The sequence below is a fragment of the Stegodyphus dumicola genome, chromosome 10 (genome assembly GCF_044657685.1).
Source record: "Stegodyphus dumicola isolate Sdum_Otavi_A_Nest chromosome 10, ASM4465768v1".
In the NCBI taxonomy this organism is placed as follows: domain Eukaryota; kingdom Metazoa; phylum Arthropoda; class Arachnida; order Araneae; family Eresidae; genus Stegodyphus; species Stegodyphus dumicola.
The window spans coordinates 25,480,179-25,503,688 of NC_140777.1; the positions used below are offsets into that span (position 1 = coordinate 25,480,179).

The window sequence follows — 23,510 nt, forward strand, 5'->3', positions numbered from 1 at the left end:
GAAGTGTCCTATCCCTATCGATGTCTTTCTTTTTTTCGACCCTTAGTGCTGATAGTTTTTGGATGGCATATCTTTCCAGCAGAATACGTTTGTAGGTGTGTCGATGGTATGGCATAATCGAAAAGTAGGATGATAAAAAGCGACTGCAATTAGAAGCCGGAGGGTAAGTCCGCGGAGGCAGCTTTTCACGGTCGGCGTGCAGTAGTGCAGAGCTTCCTTCCTTGGTGAAGTCTTGACTGGGACTGAAGTAGTCGTGCTGGCGTTTTGGAGGTACTGCTAGTAAGAGCTATGTAAATGTATTTAGTTACCTTGAAAGTTTACTGGCCAACTCATTATTACTGCTTCTTTGTATTTAATACTTAATTGTTAATTTATTACTGATATTATTTGCAATTTTATTATTAATTATTGACTTTCGCAGATTATTAACAAATACCTTAGAGATCAATGCTAAAAATGTTCATGATCTAGAATATGCAATCTAAGAAAAACTGCTGGTTTGGAAGCACTAGCAGATGTTGATAAAACCATTATTTTGGTCTCATACATAAAGCTTCATACATACATAAATATTTCAAGCATTAAAAAGAATTGTTATTCGCAAAATCAAGACTTTCTAGTATGATTGCTGAAAAGAGAAATGGAATATTTCGGACAAAAAAGGAATGATTATTTGTTGAACTTTGAAGTTTCTAAAAATATGAGAAGGACATGGGATTTTGACTACAATCAAATAATTACTGGACACGGGCGCTTCCCGGGGTACCTGAAAAGATTTAATTTACAAAGTAATAGAGTTTTTAGTTTTTGTAATGCTAAAAGTAATGCACGACATTTCGTCGAAGACTGCGTATTATTGCGACATGTTAGGAAAAATATGGTAGCATAAAGGAATTCTACTGCCGCAGTAAAGAGTTTAGATTTGCAAAGGATTTGATGAACTTTATAAATGGAAAAAGAACAATACGGAGAATTTTGGTTTGATGTTTTTGATTGCGTTTCTATTTTAATCTGTGTTTTAATCTTTTAACTGTATCTTTGATTGTCTGTGTTGGGTGTACTGCGTTAACCATGAGGCCGATTATTACCGGCCAGGAAGGTTGCAGCACACTCATATATTACATTACATTACGCAATACAAGAAGCATGCAAACAAGCCACTAGTCGCACCAGTGGAAATGCCCAAAACGTATCAAAAATGTTATAAGATTCTAGCTAAATTAAATTTACTTTGCTGGTTAAATCTTTACTTGAACTGGAAGCTCAAACTGTATCAGTGATAAGACATGAGAAGGATAAAAAGTCCCTTTTATTCAACTGAAGAAGAAACTGGTGCTTTCAAACTGTGCCAATACTTTCGACTTAAATTCAAAACAGAAATATAAAATTAAAAACAAAGTTAAATTGTCAGTCAAGATCAGCTAAGCTGCAGAGAGATAATTAACTCGAGCTCGCTCGTAGCCCTACCACCGACGTAGACAAACCGGCAATTAATATGCACAGCCATAAAATAGCAAGCTTAAATATCAGCGAACCGAAACGCAGAATACGCTTTGTTTGAAGTAACACAGACACCAGCTTGAACAGTACTTTATAACAAACATTAAACAGTACTTTTAATATAGTCTACCTTACTTTGCATATCAGCTTACCTTAAAATATCATTTTGCCAGAAAATGGAAATGTGGGAAGATAGAAAAGATAAGTAAGTGAGCAAATCTAGTTAGTTTAAAACTAAAATAACATTCTTTGCAATGTTTTAAGAGAAGACATGGAGTGACCTTCCCTAGGCAAACTCACGTGATGTATAAGGTTAAGTTCCAAATACCAGTATGGCTATTATATATCAAGATAGCACCATCTTCTTTGAAGAATTTAATGTCTATTAATTACTGTGAGCTGTAATGTTTTTATCAAGGAAAATAAAATAAACGCTTGCAATCAAAAACCACACTGTTTACTAAGCGTTTTTACTTTAGACCCCATTGTTTACGAAGCGTTTTTACTTTAGGCCACATTGTTTACGAAGCGTTATTTAAATTTCAGAGTCAAATAACGCTCCGTAAAAGTGTCGCATGTAAAGGTTACAAAACTCTTACCCGGATAATGTTTTTAGTCATGCACCTTCTAGCGAGGACTTGATATAATTGTTCTAAATACCCTTTAATCGCAGAAAAACGCCTGTTCAACTGACTCATATTCAGCATCTCGAGAATCATTTAGTAGACTGTGACTGTCTATCAGACAAAAGAATAGTGACTCTCTTTTATTATGTCCAGAAGTGACGTTTACATCAAAAATTTTTTTTTCTATGAGAAGGACTGAGGGTCATATACATCCTTAATCCTCAGGTGTAAAGCCTGTTTTATTTTTTTGCTACCATCTATATATTGTGTGTCTCAATACCTTTGTGACTTGAGTAATGGGCTCAAGAAAAGCTATCTGACAGTAATTTATTTATGAAATCATGCGCTTAATATAAGCTCAGCTCTTGAGCTGAGTTCTTTGATAATGAGTTCTTTGAATAATTTTAAGGAGAATGAATAAATCTAAAACAAGTATATTAATTTATCTAATTTCGTCAACTGTTTAGTTAACAGATTTACCGCTCGCCATAATTGGAGTTCTGGTAAACCGAATTTTCAACATGAGTGCAGGTTACTAGTATTCGTATCATCATTAACTTCAATCATGGTTGCCCAAGCAAAGATATGCTTATCGAAGCATATCTGCAGCCTCTTTGTTAAAAAAAACGCATCTTAGAAAATACTACAGGGTTATTGCAAATAATTCATCGAGTTTTGATGCTCTATAATTTGCAAGTTGTGAACCTGACGTATCCTTTATCATACATACTTATTAGCAGAAAGAGAAACATGCAAAATTAAAATTTAAAAGTGAGCAGATAGCAAATTTAGACTGCTATGGAGTTTAAATAAAATCCGATCTATTTCGAGAGAGAAAGTCATAGGTCTCTCTTCTTTAAAAAAAGATTCGGAGAAAAGGTTTTTATAAAAAAGTTATTTTCTTCTTCTTCCTTCTCCTCCTGGCTCTTACATTCTACCTGATCACCCTCGAAATGAATAGAGTTTTGTAAAAAACGTTTACCGGTCTGAGAGATGATTTTTTTGGGCCTAATTAAAAATATACCGTAATAATATTTGTAATTAATTTTTTCGTATACCTAGTGCTTTCATAGCGTGATTGGGAGTACGTCTGGCTGATAATCGGGAATTCCAGAGGTTAGATCCCTCGAGGGCATTATCGATTTCTCAAGCTTCCCCATTCTAAAATAAACTTAATGACTCTATATACAAAGGGTGCTTACGCAATTTTAGAAGAAATTCAATAAAAAAATTTTTTAAATCAAATGCTTTGAAATAAAAATTTCTGGCAACGGTTTATTATTTGAAATAAAAAATATCGCCTGCTCCTTTTTAAATTTATTCTTCTTTCAAAACATAAAAAAGCTATGAATTGTGGGGTATGTTTTTGCGCTTCTCGAAGAGAAATATTCCTATTTCATAACTCAAAAACGTTTTAAAATTTATGGTATTAAAATTTTAAGTGCAAAATAAAGAAAATAATTAATGTAAAGGGAAAAATTATCAATCATTACTTCTACATGGAAAGAAGACTCCAAACGAATATAAGAAAAAGGTGTCTATTTTTTAAATTTTTCTAAAGTTAAAACATTACTAATAACAGAATTTAAAGTGTTTTAATAAAGGGTCCTTTTAACACTTCTCCTGTCTTCAACTGTCACACCAAAAATTAAACAAGTAGATATTAAAAACAAAATAACAAGCCGAACAAATATTAATTTAGAAGTCAAAAATTAGCGTTATATTTGCAAATTTTGCGAAGCTAGTCCTGCCAAAATTTGCAAATGTAACGCTGATTTTTATTGTTTGACTTCTAAATCAAGATTTGCAACTTAAGCTAAAAACATTATCTTCACCATCTTTTGCCATGTAACAATTTGTAGAACATTGTATGATCACTATTTAACAAGACATAAACAGAAATACATCAGGACGATTGATAAAGCGTGTTTTTACTTAAATAAGCAACAACAACAACAGCAATAACAAAAAGATCTATTTGTTATAGAAAATTAAGCGAAAAAATATATAAACCTGGTTCCGTCAATGCAAAGAAAGTTTAGGTAAGTAGTTGTCGCAAGATTCTCTTACAATTACAAATTAGAAATAAGGAGAGTAGAAAAAAGGTTAAATAATAAAATCAGTTGAATGTGCTATCAAGAGAAATTTTTACGTCGAGTGTTTACAGATGAAATTCCATTTTCTTATCCCAGTGAATTTCAAAGAGTGAAACTTCGTCAAGATAAAGCAACTGGTCATACTTCGAAAAGTATCATTGTATTCCTTGAAAAAATGAAGACTGACACACATATTGTATAAATGCCTTTTCAACATATTCCTGCGAAGTCTTCTGACGTTTCATCTGCGAACTGTAGTACTTTGATATCTTGAAAACAGCTTCTTTTTCTGCGCAGACCTAGTAAGATCGACGGCCTCTTTAAAATAGTGGAAGAGGAATAGAAATTAATACTCCCAAAATAAATTTTATGAAAAGTCCTTCTATCATGGAAATCACGATGCAGAAGTCCAGAAAAAAGGCTACCAGATCGAACTTTTAAGAAAACACTCTTTACATTCTGAACATTAATTAAACGGTTCCAAAATTGGTCTAAAGAGGCGTAAATTCACTCTGTATTAAATACCAAATTTTTAATACTTTCAAGTTTTAATTTTGTTTATTTAAATAAGTAGAAATGAATGGTAAAATTACAGTAAATTCTTGGAAATTTGAAACTAAAGAAATGAATCAACTAATTTAAACATTGTGAAAAATTATAAATACAATACTAGATATACATTTTTGGAGAATCCTGAAGAAATACAGAGTAAGGTTAATTTTCTCAGAAAATATCAATAAGTCTTACAAACTATCTTAGTAAATTTAAAATAAAATATCTACCAGTAAAGCTTACCTTCAAGCTTAATAACGCTACTATTATCTGAAGCAACAGAGCATAGATAATTATATGCTTTATTCTTTTAAATGAGTAAAACTATAATTTGCATCATGTTTTAGAAACTCACTCTGTTGATGACAAGCGTTTATTTAAACAATAACATGCTTTTCACGATTATACTTACGCATAAAATATTTCGTTTCAATAATATTACAGTTAAGGAAAATATACGAAAGACATAGACACAAAAATAATATGTATTTTTGTAACAAGCGGTTTCTGCACCATCATTTTAAAAGATGCCATCTTACAGTAACAATAAATAGTCATCAAAATATAATAAAATTCACGAAAAGTTACAAAGAAAAATGTATAAAAGTTTCCTAAAATTGCCTTTAATTTTATATCACCAAATTTACAAGCAGATAATTTTTCAAGATACTGAAAAATGATTTTCTCTCCGTTGTAACTTAAAACTAATCATTTTTCTTCCTCGGAAAGAAAAAAAATTGTACTATTATTATTTGTTAACATAAGTGGGTTTTGAAACATGGATAAATCCAGGGTATGCGTAGGACTTTGTATTTTATAAGGCTCTAAAAGAGACAGTAATAGTCCATGAATAGATTTAGAATTCAAAGATTTTTAGTACTCTTAACATTTCTTTCTTAACCGTATGTCGTATGCATAATTCATTTCTTAAGTGACAGTGAATGCTTAATTTTTATAATCTTCCTGACCATCTTTATCTTCCTGCAGCCGTGCTTTGACAACAATCAAGCATATCCCGTGTTTGTCTACCAGAAAAAAACACCAAGGTCTGTTTCTTAAATTTTCAGAAAATAAAGAACAAGAGTTGTTGAGAGACTAATCCTTATATTGTCATTAAAAATAGTAGTTTTAGCAATAATACGATTTTTCATTTCAATAAGCGAATTTTCAAAGCAGTTTTATTATTCAGAAATTTGCATTGCAGAAACTTGTGATTTATAAACTTCGCCTATTTCTTCTCCACTATTACACTAATGACCTCGCAGAATATGTTTGATTGTTGATTTTCGGCTAGAACAACAATAACAAAAAAATGCTAAATAAGGCAGATAAGGCCACCGATACATCAAATCAATTTTTTGCTTAAAGTAACTGATAGTTTAAAATGCAGTATGTGAACTTCCATTATCATAATGCAGCATGAAGTTCAGCCTCTAGTTGTGGCTATAATATTGCACGCCTATTCACTCTTATCCTAAGTAATGGTTTCCAACAAGGCTGCATTTATGAAGAGAATTATTCTGCCTTTCGTTTATTTCTACTTCGATCATTCTCATGATGCAAATTAGTTAATATATCAAAGCGCAGAGTTCTTGAGTTCAAAAGAGATTCGCGCTAGTAATACGGGGCGGTCATGTTTTGGTCATTCCTGTCAGAGACTATCTCCTGAAAATCAGATGAAAGAGAAATTTTAAGTTCGAGAAAAAGCCTTTAGTAGTCATAGCTGATCGATCTCTATCACTTCTCTCTGCGGAAATTACTTAACCTGTTTTGATTTCGCTCGTAGTTGATTCGAGAAAACATTGAGGCCCGAGCCAAAACTAAGTAGGTGCGTTTTAATTTGTATTTAATACCTTAATTTTGCTTCAGCATTCGTTCTGAATTTCTCGCAAGCTGCGGAGTTTCGATTTCCTGTTACTGTTGTCAATTTTGTGGAACCGTCATGGTGATGTGTTATAAAAAGGTTAATTTAGAGCTTCACCTAAGTTTCCGGTTGCTGTATTTATAAAATATTTTCTCTCTCCTTAATGCCATCGTGGTGCCATCCAAAAGCACGTCCGGCTGGCTGTCATAAGACCCGGAATTAGAATATTGGCGAGGGCATGCGAATTTCTCATCTTTTCCGATTTTGAAAACATTCTGTATGACTCAATGATGGCGACAGAATAAAAAATGCGGTGGACGATAATTCTTTACGGCCAGAATTTGGAGATATGCATCCCAATCACTCTTTAAGTGAGACAGAATGTAGGATTTTTCTTTCTTACGCCTTGCCTTCGTGACGTAATTAAAAAGCATGTCGGACTAACGTTAGAAGATCCGTAGTTCGAATCTCACCAAGGGCACTCACATTTTTCATGTTGCCTCTTTCAAATCATCTAATGACTATAGAAATTCAGAAATTATGTAGAGGCGATAAATCCTCTGTCTGTCATTACTATTCTAAGCCCTGGTAGTCAAGTAGTGTGGAAACCGTACAAAAGTTTGTAGAATTTTTTTATTATGAAATACCCACACAGTAGATCGTTATTTTGTTTCGGCCTCGCGGAATAAATCCATATTTGGTTTTTTGTTACAATATAAAAGAAAGCTTTTGAGTCTCTAGAGTTGAATTTTCTGAGTTATTTATTGCATCATTTAAAACAAGTCTTGAGTTTGGGTTTTGAGCTTGAGTTAAATTGCTTGGAACATTCTTAGCGCATACAAGTATACCTTTTCGCGTGTAAATGATCTTGTAAAACTGACTGCACTTGATTTATTGTATTGTTTAAAGATGTCTTGATTTTTTACATTGATATGATGATCTAACAGGTACCATTTGTTTTCCATCATCAGTGTTCTTCGGTATTATAACATAATTTAAATTTTAACATTAAAATTCATCATTCAGACCAATATGTATATCTATGCTGAAAAAAATTCTTTAAAACAGCTATATATTATTGCTTTGGATAGTTCTTCGTCACCACAAGTCGAATTTTAGATCAATTCATTGCCGTTTTGTCAAACCTTATCAGAAGTCACAATAAACTATAGCTAAATAATCCGTTCGATTTAAATCGATAGTTCTTATTTTTTAACCTCTAATATTGAAGAGAATTGTGCTGTTAGTGCCTGATGTAGAAACGGAAGTATTTTCTTTGCGTTTGAGATCAGTGCAAAAGGGAAACATTCATTTTCAAAAAGATAATTTATAAAATAAGAAATAAGAAACAATAATTTTTAAATTATCTTGGTTTGACAAGCAGTATTGTTCATAATATTAAACGTTATTTTGACAGATATTTATATTGCTTATATAATTCAGTTTTCTACCTTCTAAACTTTAAAAATATTTTTTGGAGAAGGGAGAGGGGAAGTGTTAGAGATTAGTTAAATAAATAAAGAAAAAGTTTTCAGATTTTAAATTACGCGTTTTTTTTAACGTTTTGTGTGTTACCTTTATTTATTAAATATCATGTTCTACGTACTCAAACTATAAAATTCAGTTCAACAGCAGTTTCGCAAATTAATTTTAAAATGAGCATATCTTTAGAATTTCCAATACAGGATCTCGCGCGCTAGAGATAAAAATGTTTATTTTTTCGTACAGTGTTGCCATTGCTCGCTTTGAAATCCTTTAGTTTTTTAATCAAAGATTCGTTGAAAAGTTACAAAATGCGAAATCGATAATAAAAAAAACTTCAAATTCAAATTAGGGCTTCCACATGCCCATATTCTATGGAAGATTACGTTATTCAAATTTTGATGGCTTTAGGTACTGTTGTTTTGTCACAATGCGAGAAACATATATACATTTATGCAGATTCTTCATGATTTAATTTCTTTAAATATAAGACAGGGCGTATGGTGGCAACGATTTGAAAAGTGATACAGCTCTTTTAAAGTTTTCGACGCAAAATGCCAAAACGAAATTAATAATCCTTCAGGGCAAACTGCCCCTTTGAACTAAAAATAATTTTGTTAGTTTGAATGGCTGAAAATAAAGCTGATTTTCAGCCTTTGGGTTAAATTTCGTTTATTATCCTTCATATCCGTAATCATTTATCATTATTATCACACCTACTGTGGTAAGGCCTAGAACTCATAAATGCCCACCGGGGACCAATATATCTCATGACTCACCTGTTAGTGCTATGAATTTCTAGAATTATTCGGGCTATTAAAAAAACTATTATAAAGATATATAAGAGAGAAAGAAGTGAAAGTATTTAAATTACATTGCTAATGTCAATAATAGAAGTATGAAGTTTCTGTGGAATATAGTGTCGCCATCTAGTGGCTATGAAAAGTTTTAAAGTATTGAACAATAAGGTGATTGCAGGTATGGTGAATAATCTAGTTGTTTATTGCTGAATAGAAACAACACACATTAAAATTACATTTCAACTCTAAAACGACAAATTCAGTATCAGACTTAAGTTATAAAGCATATTTTAATTCTTAGCTCAGAAATTTTAAGCCAGAAATGTTTCAATTCTTTTTAATTTTTTGCTTTTATTTACTTCAAATTGAAAATGTAATACTATTGGACTGGAAAAGATGTTTAACATGTGATATCATAAAAGTTGCATTATATAGAAATGCATTTTTTAATACAGATGAAATAATAATAATATTGCAATAAAAAATAGGCAAAAATGAGCATTTTAATAAGGAATGTAGGTAGAAAACATTGCCTCTTTTTTTTAGCAGAAGAAAAAATAACGCGAAGAAAGGAGTTACACTATACAATAAAGCTGTCTGGCTATCTGTTTATTTCAGTTGATGAAGAATGGGGACACCTGGTATTAACAGGTATTTTTCCAATGCATTTTTTAATACAGATGAAATAATAATAATATTGCAATAAAAAATAGGCAAAAATGAGCATTTTAATAAGGAATGTAGGGAGAAAACATTGCCTCTTTTTTTTAGAAGAAGAAAAAATAACGCGAAGAAAGAGTTACACTATACAATAAAGCTGCCTGGCTATCTGTTTATTTCAGTTGATGAAGAATGGGGACACCTGGTATTAACAGGTATTTTTCCAATGCATTTTTTAATACAGATGAAATAATAATAATATTGCAATAAAAAATAGGCAAAAATGAGCATTTTAATAAGGAATGTAGGGAGAAAACATTGCCTCTTTTTTTTAGAAGAAGAAAAAATAACGCGAAGAAAGAGTTACACTATACAATAAAGCTGCCTGGCTATCTGTTTATTTCAGTTGATGAAGAATGGGAACACCTGGTATTAACAGGTATTTTTCCATGTTCATCTTTAATGATCCTTAAATCATCATGTACCAAAGCAGAGGCAGCCAACTTCTGTAGCCTGGAGAACCAATTTAAGTTGTGAATTGGGCCGCAGAACTTACAATATGTGCTCCTTAGCAAATAATTAGGTCTATATCCTGAAGTAATAAACATGGTTATTGAACGATTTCTGTGGTATTACTTTCAGATAAGCTTTACATAGACAAATAAAAATAAATTTTCAAATAATCTTTTTGATACTTAAAATAGAAGAGTTAAGCTATACACATACTAAAAAATTCTATAAATAATAATGCATTTGATAACCTAGCAGCCGGCTGCAAAGAAATATCTCACAGGTCGCAAATGGCTACGATCACTAATTGTTCATCATTTTTTTAAGAAATCTTAAAATTAAAAAAAACTGTGAATATTATAAAATTTCTCTATGGTAATTCAATCATTCTACTTAAATATTTAATAGAAATATGCAAAGAAGATGGTAAGGGAAGACTTTTGTTTCACAAAAGCTTCACATCCAAGAGAAGCGGTGCACTAAGAGAAACGGTGGTTAGCATTGCAGTCAAGCCAAAAGTGCCTCAGAAATGCGTCTGAGAAGTTGAGTCGACAAGATTCCAGTCGAGTCGACCTAAGATATTTGGATAGGAAGCCATCCCATTCTAAAAAAAAAAAAAAAAAAAAAAAAAAAAAAAAAAGAAATAATTAATTTAATGAAAGGAGTTATGAACAGAGAGTTCAAAAATCTTGTTATGTTCAGTCTTCTGAGGACAGTTTTACATTTCATATCTGTATACCACTTCAGGTGACTGATACTGGCTGAGAATAATCATAGCATTAATGTAAATGCTATCATTACCTCTCACAAAATGATGCGACATCATATTCTGTGCAAAGTTATAATACGAAGCAGAGGCTTTACGATTTTTGTGAATGTCGCCTTAATTACAACTTTTCAGTTGCCTCGTAGCTTTGTTTCAATAAATGCTGTTTAATAATGTCTCACAAGGCTAAAGCTACTTGGTATTTTCACATCGCCACAAAGTGATCAAGAAAATTATTTTATCGGTGGTAACCGAGGGCCTATCTACCTAATCTAATGGAAAGCATGCCATTTACGAATTATCTGAAGTTGATAGTGAGATGAGATATCCATGCTGTTGGAACTAACAACAATTGGCTAAGACAAGATCTGGAGTCACATTCCTGTTAAGCTGTAAAAAATTCGCAGTGAAAAAAGGACGTTTATCAAGCACATAAACAAAGCTGCCATTTAAAATTTAATACGGGTAAAAAAACACAGTTGTGAGAAAACACACTGGTAGATAAAAAGATTTCACCACCACACAATAGCTTAATGGACTATAATAAAAATAAATAAAATAAAAGATTACAAGGCAGAACAAAATGAATACTGTGCTCCGAATTTCAATTTAGACGTCTTCACACGTCAAGATAGAGTTAATATTCATCACCATAAGCCAATACATATAATTTTTAGAAAGAATGGGAAAAGAAACGAAACAGTTTTCGAGGTAGTTCATGTCTTTTGCCTTAAAGTAATACAAATTCAATCAACTTTGAAGCATTTTTTTCCCCTATGTATTAAAAAGCTATAAATAACTTTTTCCTCTCATTCCACCTCGAAAAACAATGTTGGAAATAAAACGAAGTTCTTTGACTAAAGTTAGTGGGAAAAGCAAGATATAATCTTCAGTTTTATTTCATAATGAACACATAACTTGACATGCATATGTAGCTGTATAGCTATATAACTGCTTTTAGAGAAAAATAATTATTTTACCTTACAAAGTCAGATTTAACAGAAGTATAAGCTCTAACAAAATTATAAAACTTTTCAAAAAACAAGAAAAATAGGATTTATGGATGTACATTATGGTTTACCAACTCTTTTTAGCTCATCTACTCCTTTCCAACTTTTCTTTTGTTCAGTCTTGTCCTTCAGATAAACTCCCTCCATAATCAAAATTTCCAAGTGTTTCAAGTCGCTTTTACGAGTGATTTTTGGATTTCAAAAATTCGCATCGAAATCAAATAAAATAGAAGAACTAAAAAATAAAAGTTTAAAATTAAATAATAAAGTAAAACAAGAAATAGGAAATTATAAATTAAAATATCAAATGAAAATCAAACCAAATCAAAATATAAAAATATCAAAATAATTAAAATTAAGATATAATAAATAAAATTCAAATCAAATAAAAATATATTATTAAATGAAAATACATATAGGTAAAAAAAGGGTCTAATGAGAAGTCTGAGTTTAGTGTATTAGCAATAGAGTGATGCTAATTGGAAAAATAAAGATAAATAGTTAGAAAATAATAAAAATTCTTACAGTCATAAAAATAAAGATTTTAATGCAATGTGGAATGACATTACTGAGGAAATTAGTTATTTAAAAAGTCTCATGACAGATCAAAAGCTCTGTCTCGTAATATGGCAATACTGATCGCTCTGGTGATCGGCAGGGTAGCATATTGTAACAAAAAGGCTCATAAATGTTTGAACGATTCTTTTAAACAAGACTAACATCAAAAGGAGAAGAAAAAAAGCTAAAAAATATTTTAGCCAAACGCAAATAAAAAAACATAAGAACGTAAGTTATTTACTCTGTTTCAGTTAGACTTGATTAAAGTATTAATCTGCACTGGGAAATAGCGAATAAGCAACAACACTCTTGAAGTAGGAAAAGAACTTCCGGTCAATAAGGGATAAAAATTTGTTACACTTTGTTGGAAATGCATTGTTTAAAGTCAAGATGAAAAATTAAATGAAAAACCAAAACAAAAACCATGAAATGATAAAGCTTCGGAAACCAAACAGACGAAGGATAGAAAGAATCTAGAAAACACATTGGCAAGTTTTGCTAATGGGTATAAAATTCAGCACTGAGAAAAACATATTAAAAGCAACAGTCTTTAATTAATATTACCTGTGATCCTTGCATATAGGCGATTCTGAAAATTTTGCTATTCGATAAAGCATAAGATCTTTGATTTATCCTTCAAACTGAATGCATATGATATTATTTAACAAATTGAGTTATCCGAAAGCAATTGCACTTATTAATAATTTAAATTATTATTTTGCATAACAGCTCTAATTAATAGAAATGAAAATAGAGTGGTGCTTTACGTTCTTTGTTTTTTAAATATTTCTTTTTAAATTTCTTAGTGGCATGCATATCTTTGAGGAATAAACTGTAGCTTTCAGTTTGAAGTTTTCTTCTAAAATTAATTTTAAATTATAGGTACTACAAAATACTCATCGTTCATAAATATAGTTTCTTTCCCCTACGAAATTCAGACCATGAATTTGAATTCAGATACATAATTACAATATCTAGATTGCGCTAGGGCTGTTGTAAAATAAGTAAAATCTCTTACGCTACTTGCAATGACAACAATCCCCTATTTTGATAAAACGGGAATTTTGTTGCCTGGAATAAACAAAAATACCTATTTTCGGTTATTAATCATTAACAGTTTTAACTGTTTTCCACTTTTTTAGAGATGAGAAAAAATATCTTAAATTCAAAAAAAAAAGGGTCTTGCAAAAACAAAAAATATATAAATAAATAAAAAAAATTGAGAGCTTTCAAATTTTTACAACACCGAAAGGGGACTTTTTGTTTAACGTTTTGTGTGCTGCTTTTATTTATTAAATATCAAGTTCGTACTTAAATCATAAAATTTAATTCAGCAGCAATATCACAAAATATATAAAAAGAGCATATCTTTAGAATTGCCGATACGCAGTCTCGTTCGCTGAAAATAAATATGTTTTTTTATCCGTACAGTCTTACCATTGATCGCTTTGAAATCATTGAATTTGTTAATCAAAAATTCGTTAAAGTTTTACGAAATATGAAATAGATAATAAACAAATTTTAGATTCCTAATTTGGGCTTTCGGATGCCCATATTCGAGTGGAGGACTACTTTATTCAAAATTTGATGTCTATGCTACCGTTGTTAAACATACATAAATTCATGTAGATTGTTCATTATTTAATTTCTTTAGATATTATGCAGGGCTCTAATATTTGGTGGCAACAATTTGAAAAGTGAAACATCGTTTTATAGTGGACGACGCAAAATGCCGAAACGAAATCAATAGCTCCACTTTGGGTTAAAAAAAATAAAGAAAAGAAAAAGAGACCCGCTTTTAAACAAAAACTTCTTGTTCTTTGATTGATCTTAATATCTATAAAGTACACTTGAATGGGGAATTTTCACTTTTATAATTTAGAACACAAAAAAATGAAATATAAATTTGTTTGGTTTAATTAGACCTTGAAAAACATATAAATGCTACAATTACACATTGATAAGGATTCAAATGGCTTTTGAGAGATTAGCATTATTTTCGCTTGACATATGAGGAACTGATAACATTATCTCGAGGCAAATCATTTCCACGACTGATGGAATTTTTAAACAGAGCGAACAATGCAATACCCATTGCCTTTCTTCTGTTTTTATTTTATATATATAGCAAAAAGTGAAAAAAATTAATAAAAAATACAAAAGTCACATGATTGAAAAGGAATTGCCATAGGATCTTTTTATACCGATTTTAAATCAGCATCCGAAAACGTTTTAAGCTAAATTGATAAAGTAGTTAAGAATTTGCCCATTACAGATAAAATAGATAGAACATAAAACCTTATATTTAGAATGAGCTGTTGAAAACGGTTAACCACAAAACTAAAAGAAAAAAAAATTCTATCTTAGTGTATCACGGTAAATTACGTCACGGGGAGATTTATGCACTTATTTAGTTAAAAAAAAAAAAAAAAAAAAAAAAAAAAACCACTTACTTTGCAAAGCGCTGTTTCACATGATTGCTTGCGCACGAATTTTGAAAAAATATTTCCCTTATGTGGCAATATTTTCCATTTAACGGAATATCAAATTCGGGAAATGAAAACAATCAACACTTAGGACAATAAAAATGAAGCTTTTCAGTGTATTTCTTAGTCACACAAATACCAGTTAACGGCACGATTTTAAATTTTGCATAAGCAATCTATTGTATTAGCTCAGAACATCTAGGACACCGATCCGTGTTTCTGAAAATGTGCAAGAAATTTTATTGAATTACCTCAAATATCAATGATTTTTGGAAGCCAGTTAATGTGACACAGATGCAACAACTGCCGTACGTATATTTCGCAGATATTTATAATGATATTCATTTATAAAAATTCGATACTAGAGTACCTCGGCGAAAGAGGGTTGCATGAGTACTTTTCTCCATCGGCAATGATTTTCAGGCGATTAGCTCATGGGTGTTTTGTAATAACAAAGCAATCCAAACCAAGCTTAAAATACTCAAGTTTTTTTTAATATTGATATATTGGTTGAAATGCGGTTTAGCCCACTGCTTGGTGATTGTTTTTCAATGGGCAATAAACACGCCAACATGGCTAACCCGATGTTTTGAAGCTGTGTTGTTATTCTGTTGCTACTAGATGTTATCGCTCTGTGTTATATTTAAAGAAATTAAATATTGAAAAATCTGCATAAATGTTTCTTGCATTGTGATAAAACAACGGTACCTAGAGCCATCAAATTTTGAATAACATACGTTTCGAAACTAATATGGGCATTTGGAAGCCCAAACTTGGAATTTGGAATTTTTTTTATTATCTGATTGATATTTTGTAAAACTTGAACGAATTTTTGTTTAACAAACTCAAAGATTTCAAAGCGAACAACGGCAACACAGTACGTGGAAAAAAACAAACAAACATTTAAAAAAAAAAAAAATTACGTTCAAAGCGCAAAACTGTGTATCGGAAATTCTAAAGATATGCTCATTTTAAAATTATTTTGCGATATTGCTGTTGAACTGAATTTTATGGTTTAAGTGTAAAGAACATTATATTTGATAAAGAAAGGTAACACACATAACGTTAAAAAATGCCCCTTTGGGCGTAATGTAAAGTCTGAAAACTCTAATTTTTAAAAAAATTTTTACTTGTTAATTTGAGCAGTTAATTCTGTTGCGGTTTGAATGTTCTTATGTGGTGGTTCTTTTTTGAATCGAGTATTCCCCCCCCCCCCGTAGGTTTTTCCCTTTTTTCTGCATATATTACGGAAACAGAGTATAAAACGTTAGTAAATTTATTTAAAGATGAGGGGAGATACAAAAGGGTTTCCCCTTGAGATAAATTCAATATACATATATATTTAACCCCTCAAAAAGATTTTACATTTTTCTTGAAAAGGATAAGTGAAAAAAAAATTTATATGGTTCGTTTTAAAGTTGCTTATTTTTAATATTTTGTATTTCTTTTTGGCTCGATTCTAGAAGATTGGAAAAGCTGAGGTTGTGCAATTCTCTGATGTTTTTTAAGTAAAAATAGATCGATAGGTACATGAGCAAAGCCAATGCAGTGCGCAATACCGATGTTGTGGGCAATGCCGAGTTTGTGCAATTCTCTGATGTTTTTAAAGTGAAAATGGATCGATATGTACATGGACACAGCCAATGCAGTGCGCAATGCCGAGGTTGTGCGCGATGCCTAGTTTGTGTAATTCTCTGATTTTTTTTTAGAATGAAAATAGATCGATGTGTACATGGGCAAACCCAATGCAGTACACAATGCCGAGGTTGTGCGCGATGCCGAGTTTGCGCAATTCTCTGATGTTTTTCTAAGTGAAAATAGATCGATGTGTACATGGGCAAAGCCAATGCAGTGCGCAATGCCGAGTTTGTGCAATTCTGGGATGTTTTTAAAGTGAAAATAGATCGATGTGCACATGGGCAAAGCCAAATGTGGTGCGCAATGCCGAGTTTGTGCGCGATGCCGACTTTGTGCAATTCTGGGATATTTTTTGAAGTGAAAATAGATCGATGTGCACATGGGCAAAGCCAATGTGGTGCGCAATGCCGAGGTTGCGCGCGATGCCGAGTTTGTGCAACTCTGGGATGATTTTTGAAGTGAAAATAGATCGATGTGCACATGGGTAAAGACAATGTGGTGTGCAGTGCTGAGTTTGTGCAATTCTGGGATGTTTTTTCAAGTGAAGATAGATCGATGTGGACATGGGCAAAGCGAATGTGGTACGCAATGCCGAGTTTGTGCAATTCTGGGATTTTTTTAAGTGAAAATAGATCGATGTGCACATGGGCAAAGGCAATGCAGTGCGCAATGCCGAGTTTGTGCAATTCTCTGATGTTTTTTTAAGTGAAAATAGAGCGATGTGTACAAGCACGCAATGCCCAGTTTGTGCAATTCTCTCATTTTTTCTTAAGTAAGTTTTCTTAAGTTAGGTTTGGAGGCAACTTCCACTTGATAAGTCTGTCTCCTGCCTACTCTACAATCATTCACCTATGCATTTTTTTAAAAAAATTGTTTAATTGAATTTTAATTTATTAAATTAGTAGATTTATTTTCATGGTTAGATTTTGCACTTGATTTGCTTATGCTTCTGAATTTAAATGATATTGTAGATTAGTTATGTCTAATGATTTGATTTTCATGTGTATTAATTTTTTGAAAACGTGTTAAACCTTTTGGAGCAGCAGCTCTTGGTAACTTTTAGGCGAGCTTACTACAATTTATATATTATATATATATATATATATATATATATATAGTGAAAAGTGCTTTATTCACGTCTTAACGCCACCTGCCTTACAGCATAACGAAGTTTTTATTCTTTCGTAATTGAATAACAACTACACTTGCTCATATTGCCAGAACTACTTAGTATATCACTGTGAATTTCGTGATAAAAATACGATAATAAATACAGTGAACCCTAATACAACTACCCACCGTTTCAGTTGATTTTGATTTTTTCTTCCTTGTACGAAGTAAAGGAAGTACTGTAATCGAGAAAATTTTCGCGTGCCTTATTTCAAGAAAATACCTATTTTGACCGCTTTCGAATGCAATTTAACGATGTTTCTGCGTGTCACCTGTACGTAACGGCAGAATAAAGGTCTATTTTTCCCAAAACGGGTTGCAAAAAAGATTTAAAATGGATTCAGAAGAGATTTTTTCGTGACGTTTGTACGTATGTATGTACCTATCAAAACTCAAAAAGAGTAGTTTTGTAAGGTATTTCTCCTTCCTTCTTGGCAAGCCTTTGTGGTGTGGTGGTCTGCACGCTGGGCGCGTATTCCAGAGGTCCGTGATTCGATTCCCGGCAAAGGCGTTGTTAATTTTTCATCTTTCCTGCTTCCAAAAATACCTTATGTCTCTACAGCCTCAGAATGTTGAAATTTTGTATATAGGACTGCTATAACATGTAGTTGTGCACCTCCCGTTTTGGCTGAAATCGGCCGCACCGAAAGTATATATATGTATAATTTGAGTTTAACAAATATATATATATATATGTGTGTGTGTGTGTGTAATAATTGTAGTTTTGGCGGAAGATGAAAACGATTCACGTGTAGTCATGGCCGAAAAAACTGCTGCGTAAACGACTGGACATGGCGTAATGGATGATTGGATGGAAATTTTAGAGGCACGACCAGCTTGACAGTTAAACATCATTTATTCTTGAATGACAAATTTTCCAATACATAACTGTAGAAGACTATTTTTATATGTTACGTAGCGTTTTAATGCAGATACCTCTTGTCCAATCCAATTAATTGTAAACCAAAACTTCTCCTAACGGAACTGAAACTTTTCCGATTCCCACCCTTCTTCCTCTGAAGTACTATCACACTCTGCCCCTTTTCGCATAAGCTCTCGTGCTGGCAAGGCGCTTTTCATCCATGCTGCTGCCGCTTACTTGCTTAAGACGACGTCGTATTTCAAAATGAAACTTGTATTCAAATATAATTAGGAATCATCTCTTCTGCAAACGGCTGGTTTAATATACGTAAAAAAAAATAAAGATTGTGATTCTTCCAGATCCGTTGTGCTAAATGCGTCATCATGTTTTTCCACTTAGTCCTACCTTCAAGCCACTTCGGTCCTCTCAGCCATCTACGCAATATCGAAAGCTGTTAAAATAAAAACTGTTTTTTTAAATTGTTTTAACTGTATTTGGTATTTTATAACTTTCTATATTTTTCAATTTTTAATAAAGTTATTTTGAGGTTTTATGTATATTTGAATTGTCGCGAAGTGAGAGTTGAATTTATTGAATGAGAAATATATCGCTAATGAAATTCGAGGAAATAAGTTTAAATGAAATGTAGGAAACAATGTATAATTTAATATTCTGTATAAGGAAGTCATGTGGTGTGCACATCAGATTGTTTATATAGAGAATCGGGAGATGATTTCTGTCAAGCTTGATGAGGTGATATTCAGTACCAAAATTTATTTTTGGACCCGTATATAACATTCACTTTAATGAACAATAGATTTAACAGGGTAGAAGTCAAAAAAAAAAAAATCTTTGTATTTAAATTTTTTTTTTAGTTTACTCATAGTTTAGACGGTTCAGCAGGAAAAATGCAACATGATTCTAAGTTAGATAGTCAAAGAATAACAAAGGGAACACTAATTTAATTAGATCTCTAAAATGCCTACCTTTCTACTACAGAGGAAACGATTTAGTTCTTTAAATACTTATTGTGTTTTCTGTAAAAATTCTTTTATTAGCTGGTTTCGCTGCATTCTACTTTAAACACATTTCGAATTCTTTGAAGGTTCAGCGACCTTTCAGATGTTTTGAAGAATTTGCGTGCAGCCAGGAGAAGAATGAAAATGAATTTCCGGAAGCTCTAAGGATGTTATTCTCCGCATAACGTGGAAGCTAATACGGTGGAAATTTTATTACACTGGGGATTATTCCACAAAAAATTCAAATTCATGATTTTATGATGCATTTCCTGAAGAAAGATCTATTAATAATACTTATTTTTGAAGTTATGAAAATAAAATTTAGAAATCTTATTCAATAATGCATTTTATTGAATCGTAAAACTGTGAACTTATGGTGCGGCTTGCATAAGAAAATCGATTATTCAAATTATGTAGCTGACATGCAGTGGTTTTTTAGTCTCGCCATGTTTACCGGTCGAACAAAAGGCTGTTATAAATGATTTCCATAAAGAGAAATATAATTGTGTGTTTCTCTGCATGGAAGTAGTTGTATCTTTTGGAGATCTTAAAAATTACGAATGATTTTATATATAAATATATTCATATATCTGAAGACTTTGAAGTACATTGGCTTCCAAATGTTAAACACGCGACGCTAAAATCAGTAAAAATGGAAACGTAAACCTTTGATTAATACCAAATTGGCGGATGAACGCAGAAAATACGTTTATGATGAAAATAAGCAAACATTATATACAGAGAATGAAAACAATATTTAATTTTCATTAATTATACGATGACGTCAGGTATTGATCATTAATAAACTGATGTTTAAAGCTAAAAACAAACAAACAAAATTAGTATTAATAAAGTTGTAGGGAATTTTATGTTAATAAACGAGTTATTTATAATTTCAGCCTTTACTGTATCTTCTCTTTTTCGTATTATCAGAAGGCAAATGAGTAGAGAGTATTTAAACTGAGGTTATTAGATTTTAAGACAGAGCGTGCTTTTATGATAGCGTGCACGCTGCCTCTGAGTTTCTTGGCAGCTCTGATAGTTGCTTGCATTGTCTCGCTGTCGACATTTTAATTCTGAACCTCCGATAGATCCAGCTTCTACTATAGTAATTAATTGTGTAGTCTTTGACTTATTTTCAACATTTAACTTAAATTTGAATGTTCTGTTTAGTGACGTCACCACGTCAGGCTGTTATAGCACAGAGTACGTTTGTACTCTAATTTCTTTTTAAATAATAAGCTTCTCTTTAATCTTCTCATTACTATGTTTTTTTAGACGTAACAATAAATCTCTTCAAGTCTGTTAGTGTTACTGGACTAAATAGCATTCATCAGATCAAGTGAAATCCTACAAGATATGTCACCACCCGGGCCTTCACACAAACGTTCTTGCGTAGTCGCTATTAAAAAGGAGTCTCTAACACGTGCTGAGTTCTAACACATACTGTTAAAGATGAGTGCTATTAAACAGGGGTTTTACATGCTATTAAAGAGGAGTTTTGTCAAAACCGCATAAAGCAAACAAAAGGAAACAAACAAACAATATACAACAAGGAAAAATTACTTCACGAAGAATCAAAGAAAAAAGCTAATTCTTAATATTGGACTAGATCAGACGGTCTTAGTACTGAGCGTCAAGTATATACTTACATATGCATAATTTGTATTTCTATATTATGCAAAGGACTGCTAGTAATGAATACTCGAAAATAAAAAAAAGCAATTTGAAATGATAAATTCCTTTTTACTGATCAACAGTGATGTTTAGGTTCATATGTAATGTAAGCAACATCAGTTTTTAACACTTGGATGCGCATTTCAAAGCTCAGCAAGCTGAAGGGAGTGATATTCCGTTAGGAGAGATTTCCCAGAATGTTTGCAGTTCTCTATTTATTATTTATACAGAATCTAGGAGAATCTTAAAGGTACCAATTAGCCTGTTATCAAGTAAAGGAGATTAAGTACTTATTAGCCTATCATCAAGTCAAGGAATCCGTCATTAAGTCAAATAGAATACTGGAAACACCATTTGGGTTAGTTGACTACGGCAAAGCACACTGGGGCTATCTGCCTAGGAGGATAGATGACTTTGTGGAGGACTTCTAATGGGAAACTGGTGCGTGTACACATTGCAGATGAGGTAAACTACAAAAAAGCCCATACTGCCAGCCCGTTCGTCTAGCATCAAACCCAAGTTGGAACTACCAGTGCTCAGAAATTTTATTGCTGCTCGGCTTCTAGCGGGCCAATAACATCTGAAATATGGTGAAATATTTCAACTTTCTAGTTCAGTATGTAATATTTGGACGCACTTCCCCGTACTCTGAAAATTCAAACTGAGAACTTATGAAATCTGTTTCCTGAATTTCGTGCTATCTTTTCTTCGGTTTCCAGCTTATTTATTTTTTGATCAGGCCAACTAATAAAAGAGAAAGGATCTTTCAGGAAAACTTGTGAATGGAAATATTTTGCATCCACGTATCAAATCGAGAAGATCAGTAAAACTCCTCTGCAGATAGCCCTATCCCCAGGATTTGAGCCCGAGTCGAAATGCCAGTGTTATGTGATTTTACTACTCGGCAGCTGATAGGTAGCTTAACTTAGCACGACGTTTCGCTGTTACTCAACTACACTGAGCTTTCAGTTCAGGGATGTAATGACGGGGATGATTTCCACTTTCCAGTGGTAATTTAAAGACACAGTTAAGTTGGAAGCAGTCAAAATCACGGGAAAGAGAAATATTTTATACCATAGTTACAATTTAAATACCATCAGTAGTTTTTTATGTTTTCTAGCAGCTTAATCTGAGGAATAAGGTCATTTGGTTTTGTAAATTAAATTAGTTTTCAAAATATAGAGGGAACATATTTAAAAAAATGTGTTGTAAATAGCGAAGCTTAAATGAATAAGTATCCTTAGAACTGAAAACGTTAATTTATAAATGTTTATGACATCATTTGCTTTCACTGCTATTATCCCACTCAATTTTCTTTTCCTTTTTGTGTTTTCCATAGACAGTTTCGTTTTACTCTGATAATGTTTTTAAACTTTGTAATAAACAAGTAAAGCTAAATTAATCCGCAGTCTAAGTTAACCAGGAGTTGATAAAATTAATTAAAAATATTTTTTTTTCCTCAGTTAGGGAAGAAAGTTAAATATTTCCTTCATAGGTGGCGCTAAATACTTTCCATTAATAATTCAGTTTCATGTGGTGCTAATTTCCTGTAACAAATCTGATCTAATGAACATAATAACTCACAATAAGTAAATGTTTATGATTCTTTTCAACGCAATGTTTCTTTATCCTGAAGACAAATGTGGTAAAGTAGGAAGTAAAAGTAAAAGGAAGGGCATCCGAATAAAAAGAAAAGCTGAGTAATTGAAATAAATAAATAAAGTGAATGTGAAATGGAGTAGACCCAGTGACACTGCTACTTTCCCGGTTGAAGACAAGCGAACAAAAGAACACAAATAAAACAATATCTACGGGTGCGGTCGAACGATTTGACAAGTCAAAACGATAAATAAACACGCGGATAGAAGCAAGTAAATGGGCATTGTTCCGGGTTTAGTTGCTGGTTGAAAGAAACGAAATGACCTATGTTCTGCAAATGACTGAAAGGTCTTGGGAAGTAGAATTCACTTTTTGAGTACTGGTGAATGACCTATCAGTTGTTACAGTATTAACTTGCATATTTTTACATGTATTGGTTCAGATTGCTCTAGACATACATTGCTGGCATAATACGAGCACACAGTGACACGTAAGACAGATTATATGAAGAACTTCAATCACGATCTGTTTTTTTATGGCATAGGTGTGTTCACTTGCATTCAAATTAGTTTTCCAAAAGTTCTGTGAAAATTTGCGTAGGAGAAACTAGTGCAGGAAAACCCGAATGTTTTATA

General features: G+C 32.2%; 1 long non-coding RNA gene across 1 annotated transcript in view; it reads right to left on the bottom strand.

The window, feature by feature from the left end:
• Nucleotides 1-11,737: 11,737 nt before the first annotated feature.
• Nucleotides 11,738-23,510, bottom strand: part of LOC146994930 (uncharacterized) — a 110,877-nt gene continuing 99,104 nt past the window's right edge. The window contains exon 2 of the long non-coding RNA XR_015043377.1: nucleotides 11,738-12,101. This is a non-coding gene — a long non-coding RNA (uncharacterized LOC146994930). The remainder of the gene's footprint in view (nucleotides 12,102-23,510) is intronic.